Source organism: Suricata suricatta, chromosome 3 (assembly GCF_006229205.1).
Source record: "Suricata suricatta isolate VVHF042 chromosome 3, meerkat_22Aug2017_6uvM2_HiC, whole genome shotgun sequence".
NCBI lineage: Eukaryota > Metazoa > Chordata > Mammalia > Carnivora > Herpestidae > Suricata > Suricata suricatta.
The window spans coordinates 163,657,456-163,667,309 of NC_043702.1; the positions used below are offsets into that span (position 1 = coordinate 163,657,456).

The 9,854-nt window shown below is 43.0% G+C and overlaps 1 long non-coding RNA gene across 2 annotated transcripts in view; it reads left to right on the forward strand.

Annotated features, from left to right (window-relative positions):
• Positions 1 to 6,517: 6,517 nt before the first annotated feature.
• The window catches only part of LOC115286825, a 3,774-nt gene continuing 437 nt past the window's right edge, over positions 6,518 to 9,854 (forward strand). Inside the window, exons 1-2 of one of the 2 annotated variants that reach the window (XR_003906300.1) lie at positions 6,525 to 6,604; positions 8,402 to 8,664. This is a non-coding gene — a long non-coding RNA (uncharacterized LOC115286825). Of the gene's footprint in view, positions 6,605 to 8,401; positions 8,665 to 9,854 lie in introns of those variants that run through there. The other variant, XR_003906301.1, reaches the window with a different exon arrangement.

Below are 9,854 nucleotides of genomic sequence, written 5' to 3' on the forward strand. Positions count from 1 at the left end.
CGCATTTTTGCCAGTGTGTCTGCCATACTAAAGAGGAAGTAAACATTTCCTGTGCTAAGATTCAATGGGACCCATGCTTGCATTTCAACGATATGTGTCCTTCAAGATATAATGACCGCTGGCGTGGAGGAAGAAAAAAGGGAACACTTGTGCACTGTTGTTGCATTGTAAATTTCCACTCTGGTAAACAGTATGGAGGATGCTTAAAAAATTAGAAATAGAACTACCCTATGATCGAGCAATTGCACTTCTGGAAATGTATCCAAAAGAAATCAACACACTAACTTGAAAAGGTATCTTCATCCCCATGTTCACAGTGGCATTATTTATAATAGTTAAGATATGGAAACAGCTTAAGTGTCCATCAGTGGATGAATGGGTAAAAAAAATTGGGACATATATACATAAATAAATAAAAATATTTCTACATATGTTATCAACAATAATCATTCATACTTACAATGAATATACAAATCCTACTTTGGGAAATGCCAGCAGGAGAAAAGTATTGAGCCTTGGTCCTTCCTTCTTAAGAACATCAAGTTGTTGGGACGCCTGTCTGACTCAGTTGGTAGAGCATGTGACTCTTGATCTCCAGGTTGTAAGTTCAAGCTTCATGTTGGGTGTAGAGATTATTTTAAAATAAAACATTTTTTAAAAAGATCAAGTAGTTCAATTACATTGAAACGAAAGGGGTGTCATTGAGGAGAAAAGTAAATACTGCCTTTGTAAAGTCTGACGGGGCCAAGCTGAGAAAGATCTTGAATGAAACTCCAATCTGGCAATTTCTCAGTTACTCTGTGTTTTTTTGTGACCTAAACAGTTCTGAGGAGTACAGATCAGGTAGTTTTTAGACTATAACTCAATATGGGATCATTGGGTACCATATTAGACATGGGTTATGGGGTCTGGGGAATCCACAGAGATGAAGTCCCTTTGTCATTACATAGGGGTATGTGACCGCAACATGAAACCACCAGGGGTATTCACTTTGATCATTCTGGTTAAAGTTTATTTACTATAAAGTTACCATTTTCCCTTTTCTATATTCTATGCATTGTAGGTGAGTCATTAAGTCCAACCCACACTTGATTGGGGGTCAAGGGGTACAGGAGGAGTGAGCTTCATCTCCCAAGGGGTAGGATAGCTACATATATTATTTGAAATTCTTCTGTAAGGAAATTTCTCTCCTTTATTTTCATTTCTTTCTTAATTTATCCAATTATTTCTAGCAGTATGGGCTCGTGCATTTCATTTCTTACTTTGGATTACAATTCAGTTCTCTATGTAATTTTTTTACTTACATGAATTGTTCCAGCTCTGGCCATCAGGAGCTCTTTCAGGCTTGTGCTTGGGTCCCTTCGTCATGCCTCTATCCTTTTGTTTTTTTAATTTTTTTAATGTTTTATTTATTTTTGATACAGAAAGAGACAGAGCATGAGAGGGGGAGGGGCAGAGAGAGAAGGAGACACAGCACCGGAAGCAGGCTCCAGGCTCTGAGCTAGCTGTCAGCACAGAGCCCGACACAGGGCTCGAACCCACAAACGTGAGATCTGACCTGAGCCGAAGTCGGAGGCTTAACCCACTGAGCCACCCAGGCGCCCTTATCCTTTTATTTTTTGAACACTTCTTTATTTCCTGCCACTACAGCATTCTCCAGGTAAATCTTGTATTTTCCCCACTCACACCCCAGAATCAGCCATTTCTCCAAGGAAGCCTGATCCATCTTATTGGAGAGCAGTATTGAGGAAACAAGATCTGGGTGTTTGGTGTGCTCGTGCTCGTGCAGTATCACTTCTCCTAGACCAAGATGCTTCCGTCTAAGACATAAATAAGAAAGAGCCATAGGGGTGGGGGAAGAGATCAGACAAATGGTCTCTGGGTTTTCATTGTGCTGCTCCCAGTAATGGACAGAGCAGTGAATTACGTTCTGGCTTCTCGTGGGAAACAAAATAAATCCCCAGCTTAGTTAGTTGGGAGGGACAATGAAGGCAGGTGACCCAGAGGATGCCAGAACTGAGGTGAAATAGAAGACAGGGCAAGGGAGCAGCCATGGATGACAGTTCACCTCAGTTTGCTGAGGACAGGCTGGCTCTATGCCCACTGTAATTATTAAATAGCACCCCTTTGACTTTCAAAAGTGTCCCAGTTTGGACAATAACTAATCTGGTCACCATAGAAACTGCGATTGTGATGGCTAAATCACTGATGGAAAATTGAGGGTGTTTCACTTTGTCAAACAGTGTAGCAATTCCTTTGTGCTTCTTATAGAAACTCCCATGAAGGTTTAAACCATTTTTCAATATTTGTTGGATTTCAAGCGTGCTTCTGTTAAGCTTTCTGGCACCCAACTGGCCTCCCTGGGCAATGGCCTCCAAAGAAGTCAGGAGTGTCCATCTGAAAAGCCCATTGTTTCCCAAAGCACCTGGGTGGCTCAGTCAGTTAAGCATCTGACTCTTGATTTTGGCTCAAGTCCTGACCTCACTCTTCCTGAGTTCGAGTCCCACAATGGGCGCTGCACAGAGCTTGCTTTGGATCCTCTGTCCCCTTCTCTCTCTGGTCCTCCCCTGCTAGTTCTCTCACTCTCTCTCTCTCTCTCTCTCTCTCTCTCTCTCTCTCAAAAATAATAAATTTTTAAAAATGAAAAGCCCATTGTTTTCTAAATTAATTAACCAGAACAACTTTGCTAGATTTATAAACTCTGAACTGCTTCCGCATAAAGTCCATTTGGTGCCCTAAGAGCAAATATGACAAATGGGAAGGAGAAACTTTACCCTCTGATGGTCTTTTCCTACCCTGGCTATCCTAGTCAGCCAGCTGTATGGATTTCATGTCCCCTTCTGGCCGCGCCTTCTTCCATGGGGTGTCCCTGCCAGCCTCCAAGGTGCCATCTTGAAGGAGACAGATACAGTGCAGGGTAAGCTTGAACTCCATCCTTACGATTCCGACTTTGAAATTTGGAACTGATGTTTATATAGCAAAAACTGCTTTTCCTTTACATAAAAAAGGCAGAGAAAATCATACAGTGTAATCTGAAAACTCCAGTTGTGCACCCAACAAGTAAAACTTCCAGATTTCCTGGCAACGGCAGAATGCAGGGGAAATGCAACGTGCAAAATTTGGAATCTAGACCAACATTCACTTTTAAATAGGTTTCATAAAGCAATGCTAGCTCCAGGAATTGGGGTCCTAGAAAATTTAATCAACTGCAAAAGAGCTGTAATCATTTGTGCAAGTTTAAGAATTAAATGGTTTGAAATATTTGGACTAGAAGGGTCTTCTGGTTTCTCTCAAATTAAGTTGCTCCGGCAAGGGTTACTTAAGTGTATGCAAGCCCAGGTGACATTTTTATATTTCCAGGAAGCTCTTGTGCCAAGATTCAGCCCACAGAGAATGATCAGGTCTTCATTAAAACTCCCAGAAGTAGGAGTGGAGACCAGGAAATAAGACATTCTCGCTGCACCAATGTGTTTAGCACCAGGACTCAAATTGTCAGCACTGCTCGGTAAATAGGTCTCAGTCCTTGGGGAGGGTATGTTATCAAAGCCAAAGCTCCTACTGTGGCTTCCCTACCCTACTTCCCTGCAGTAAGAGAGAGGGTCGGCCTGGAGGTCAGAAGGCAGACATGAAACAGCCGTGCCGGAGTGGCTGACTTGGCCTGGCATCCTGAGGAACTGAGAATGAATGTGACCAGAGCCAAACCTGGGAAAATCAGGGGAGCCGGCCTGGGGCCCCCAAGTGGTGCCCCCTCCCTTCCCCATTTCTTTCGTCTGCCTCAAGGTCAGGCATGATCTTGCTCATGGTGGGCATCAAAACCACCTGCAAAGCCTTTTGTGCTTCACATGACTGTGTTCACAACTCAGATCGGTAATTCCAACAGGGTTTCATCAGCCATGTGCATCACTGATGTTGTCCTGGCTGGGGTTTGAGCAAAGCAAGAGAGAGGTAGGGTGTCGGTGCTGGATTGTAGGTCTGGGAGGCTGGCGCTCTCGTTCGGATACAGCTCTGAACCTACCACGTGATTTGAGGTCTATAGCTTGACCTCGCTGGGATCTAGTTTTCTCAAGTGCAGAACGAAAGTTAGGAGCAGGTAAGTGTGGTGTAATGGGACGTACTGAAGACCAGGAGTCACAAGTCCTGATTTTAAAAGCAGAGCGCATAACTTAACCTCCCTGTGTCTGTCTCCTTTCCTTTGAAATGGGGGTGAGGGATGACAATGCCCTTAATACAAGGCTATTTTGAGGGTCAGATAAGATGAGAGGAGAGGTCTTTAAAAACTACTGGGGCACCTGGGTGGCTCACTCAGTTAAGCATCCGACCTCAGCTCAGGTCATGATCTCGCAGTCCGTGAGTTAGAGACCCACATTGGGCTCTGTGCTGACAGCTCAGAGCCTGGAGCCTGCTTCGGATTCTGTGTCTCCCTCTCTCTCTACCTGTCCCCTCCCTCATGCTCACTCTCTCACGCTCTCCCTCTCTCTTTCTCTTTCAAAATAATAAGTAACATTAAAAATTCTTTAAAATAAAACAACCATTAAGAGATACATAAACATACTCCCTTGTCACCATGATTATCATCTAGGCTGTCTGCATTCTAAACCCACGATTCCAAAGATTTTCAAAATGGAAAAATGGCTACTGTCCGTCACACTTCCATGGCTTGTCCCCAGTCTTGTATCTATTCCTCCTTGAGATGGGACCTTGGAATAAAAGAATGAACCAAAAGCTAATACCAATAGCCACCCTTGCTTTGCTTTAAAAAAAAAAAGTACCAACTTTTCACCAGCGGTTGGGTGTTTCAAAGAGATTTTCCTCATGGTAACCTTCATGGGCTGCAGAGCGAACAGAGAAAATACTTATGCACTCCGGAAGTGTGAGGAGTGGGAATTGGGTTTGGGAATATTCTGTATGTGTTGTTCTTTTTGTTTTTTTTTTGGGAGATTGTTTTGTTTTGTTTATTTTAAATATTTATTTATTTTGAGAGAGAGAGAGAGAGAGAGAGAGCATTGTGCATGCGCTGGAGAGAGGCAGAGAAAGAGGGAGAGAGGGAATCCCAAGCAGTCTCCGTGCTGTCAGCACAGAGCCCAACGTGGGATTCTGTCTCACAAACTGAGATCATGACCTGAGCCGAAATCAAGAGTCAGACACTTAACCGACTGTGCCACCCAGGCGCCCCCATGCGCCCCCCAGGTGCTGTTCTTAAAAGCACTGAAAGTGTCAGATGTGTTCTGTCCTTGTAGGCCAGAGGTCCCAAGTTGGTGTGCCTGCTTGTAAAGTTTGGGGATGGAAGATGGTTCGTGTGGTGAAGGTGTCACAGGGATGGACATTTGTCAAGACCTATCAAAGTGTGCATTTAAAAAAACTTGTTTACATTTATTTATTTTTGAGAGACAGAGTGAGACAGAGTGAAAGTGGAGGAGGAGCAGAGAGAGAAGGAGACACAGAATCTGAAGCAGGCTCCAGGCTCTGAGCAAGCGTTCAGTACAGAGCCCGACGCGGGGCTCAAACCCACGAACGATCATGACCTGAGCTGAAGTAGGATGCTTAGCCGACTGAGCCACCCAGGTGCCCCTCAAGTCGTGCATTGTAAATGCGTGCTGTTTATTTTGTGCCAGTTACATCTCAATAAAGGTATTTTTGGAAGAGATTATACAGGGGCACCTGGGTGGCTCAGTCGCTTAAGCATCTGACTTTGGCTCAGGTCATGATCTCAGTTTGTGGGTTCGAGCCCCACGTCGGGCTCTGTGCTGTCAGCTCAGAGCCTGGAGCCTGCTTCAGATTCTGTGTCTTCCTCTCTCTCTGACCCTCCTTGCTAATGCTGTCACTGTCTCTCTCTCTCAAAAATAAATAAAATATTTTTTAAAAACTTGAAAGAGGATATACAGTGTTTGATACAAACATCATAAAAGACAAAACATCATAAAAGATACATTCTGACTGTTAAGAGAGGCTGTGAGTCCAAGGGTCTGTCTGGGCACAACAGGAGCAGAAAAGAAAGGCGCTTTGCTTTTTACTTTCATACACTTCTGTGTGGATAGATTCTGTCATATCAATCATGTATTTCAAATTCTATGAATCAGTTTCAAACTTCACCATTTAATGTTGAGAATTTTTTTTTTTTCAAATTGGTTTAACATCTTACTCTCCAACTGCATGGATTTCTGAAAGGGAACGACACAGAGAAAGCCATTCTGCTACAGGGTGCGGAGGGGAAGGGGAAATTGTACCGCAGAGAGCTACGCGGTGAGGGGCAGGCCCGGGTGGGAGGCTCCAAAAAAAGGCTGTGAACCCCCAGGGATAGCCTGAAGCACTGCTTCCAGCAGCTTCGGGAAGATTGGAGAGACCGCCCTTCCACAGAAGTCCTACCACTAACTGCTGATCTGATTCCCAGGTGGGCCTGGGGTAGGGCCCAGGAATCGGCATTATGGCCCCCAACGTGATTCTGATGTGTGGCTGGGATAGGTAACCACTGGTTACCGTCCATAGTGTCTAACGACGCTTAAGTTCCAAAATTCTAGACGGTTGATGCTGCTTTAGTTGGAGTAAAACTTCTCCAGTAGATGGCGCTGCTGTCTCTGAAACTGAACTCAGAAGGAAACCATCCAAAGTAAGTGTGTCTTTCCCATGAAGTGAGAGTTGGCGCCTCCCTGGAGGCCAGGCTGTGGAAAGCCTAGACTAGCAATCAAAGACGTTTGAGTTCCTTGTTCACTGTAGGGCCCGTCCAAGCTGTGAGAAGAAAGGCATCTATCAGAAAAGTTCATTTGTGGGGCACCTGGGTGGCTCAGTTGGTTGAGCTTCAACTTTGGCTCAGGTCACGATCTCCCAGGTCATGAGTTCCAGCCCCATGATCAAGCTTGCTGCTATCAGCACAGAGCCCACTTCGGATCCTCTCTGCCCCTCTCCTCCTCACACTCTCTCTCTCAAAAATAAATAAAAACATTAAAGAGAAAAGAAAAGTAAACTTGAGAGGAAACCGAAGGATGGATTGTAGAGAACAGTGATTCTTCAAGAGTGAAAACGCAGAACCTTGAGCTTGTAGCATTTACAGACAAGTAATAAAACTACCAAATATGATGTTGAGGAATCATTATTGTATATTATTGTAGATAATAATAAGTTATTCATATAATGTAGTGTTATTTGTTTATTAACACTATTACTACAAGCACTCTGTGACAGGACTTTTTGGTTTTTTATAGTTTATTGTCAAGTTGGCTTCCATCCAACACCCAGTGCTCTTCCCCACAACTGCCCCTCTCTATGACCATCACCCCCCAAGGAATCACTAGACATCCCAATCTACTCAGTTTGAGGGTTTTCTCTTGAAAAATTACACACACACACACACACACACACACACACACACACACACCACATTGTCATTTCGTTCAAATCCTTGCTAGCTCTACGATCTTCGGCAAAATACCTAAAGTTTCTTAGCCTTAGCTTCCTTGTAAGGAGTATTGCCCACCTTATAGGAGAGTCGACAAAAATAAAGGAACAGACACATGGAATGTGGTTCAAACCACGTCTGGTACATGATCAGTGCTCCATAGGCTTTAGCTCTTATGTTTATGGGACTTATTACCTCATTTGAGTCACGTAAAAACCTTATGAGTGCGATGGTACAGAGTAGCATTTCCACCTACAACTAGATTTCTCAAAGATTATGAGGATTTCTCAGTCACACAGCTAGCGAGTCAGCAAGAGAGAAAGAAAAGCAATCGACGTCTGGTAGACGATAAGTCCATGTCCACTCTCATGGACAGTGCTGGGTTCAGTCACAGATTTTCTGACTCCAATCCCAAGATGCTGTTCTTTCTTTCTTTTCTTTTTCTTTTTTCTACAGTCAAGTTTCTATGGTGCATAGGAACATAATTTAAATCCAGAGTCCTAGCCAGATGGTGTATGTGACTCCTTTACTTATAAAGGATTTTAATGCCCAGATTATCCAACCATTAATAAAGCAAAGTGTGGGGTGCCTGGGTGGCTCAGTCAGTTAAGCATTCGACTTTGGCTCAGGTCATGATCTCGAGGTTCATGGGTTTGAGCCCTGTGTCTGGCTCTGTGCTGAGAGCAAGCTCAGAGCCTGGAGCCTGCTTCAGATTCTGTGTCTCCCTCTCTGTCTCTGACCCTCCCCTGATCGCACTGTCTCTCTCTCTCTCTCTCAAAAATAAATAAAAACATTTTTTTAAAATGAAGCAAAGTGAACTTAATGCCTCCAATTAAGACTAAGGCTTAAAAATTCAGCTCACACAAAATTCATACTCACACCTTTGATCAACTTCATTTTTAAAATTTTTATTTATAGGCAATGCGGTTTTTTTCTCTACACTTTCAGAAGCAAACCCAAAATGTTCATAGTAATAAATAATTCACTTTTTTTAAATTATATTTCTTTAAGGTCTCAACAGGATGGAAAGAAATAATAGTAAAGGGTGTGGAAGAAAGAAGCAATGGAAATAAAGCCAAGTAAAGGGAAGCTGGGTCAAGACAAAATCACTGCTTTCCATAATTTTGAGAAGACACACTAGTGTCTACATTATGCTACACTCTGGGACTCTCATTTTAAAACCATGTATGTGTTTGAAAGTTGGATACTTTGGATTTCTGTAAGAATCCAAGGGGAATATGTATTTCTATAAATTTTGATGTTTTAACTTTAAATCATTAGAAGAATTTTAAAAAGTCTTAAAATAATAATTACAATAAACACTCAAGTCCTTTGGTAGGCTTCTTAAAAATAAATGCAATAGTAATAGATAAATAATATCACCTGTATTCGGTTACATGGAGTCATGTAACAGGGATAAATATCATAATTTACCAGGTACTCAGGGAATATGATTTGACTTGGATCTTTGAGTTTCTTTGTATTAGTACTTTAATATATATTTTTTAAGTCAGTCAAGAATTTGGACCTTTAAAGTACAAATTGGGGGGCCTGGGTGGCTCAGTCGGTTAAGCGTCTGGCTTCGGCTCAGGTCACGATCTCATGGTTTATGGGTTTGAGCCCCGCATCGGGCTCTGTGCTGACAGCTAGCTCAGAGCCTGGAGCCTGCTTCAGATTCTGTGTCTCCCTCTCTCTCTAACCCTCCCCTGCTCACACTGTCTCTCTCTGTCTCTCAAAAAATAAATAAAAAACATTTAAAAAATTTTTTAAAGTATAAATTGAATTTAGGATGAATCTTAAGCAACATATTTTTTTTCCTGTAGTGGCAAATTTTGTAGAAAAATAGATCTACATTCTCCATTTTCTATCATTTTAAATGCTAGATTATGAGTTTTAATCTGTGCATAAGAATGCAGATGCGGGACACGTGGGTGCTCTTGGAACAGACGTCCCAAGATAGTGGGATCTGAGGACTGGAGTTATGGAGGGTTCAGAGAAATCCATCTTCTCTCCAGGATGGTGATGAAGATGGAGGAAATCAGGGTAAACAGCCCAAATGCATGATCTGGGAGAGGGGTCCGAACTCCAACTTTAATGTGACAAAAGCCTGACCCCTGTGCGGTCTGCCGCGTGGCTACAATTCTTCCCCATAAATCAGCGGTGCGTGCTTAACACTGACCGAAAATGTCTCCAAATAGTAAAACACACACTCATTCCTCTTCCCTTTGTGGAAGGAGAAGAGATGTGTTTGTTCATTTGTTTGTTTGGAATTTTCATAATTCAACCAAGAAATGAATCTAAACATGCCACTGTAAGGAAAGCTGCCCAAGTAGCCAGTGTTTGCATTCTTGCATTCAGCAAAACTGAACGAGAACATTCTTCCCCTTGTTTCTGGGTAACCCCGGAAGGCAGGTTTGGGAGCAGAGGAGGCCTCCTGTCCCGCGGTGCCTGCACCTCCTTCTGC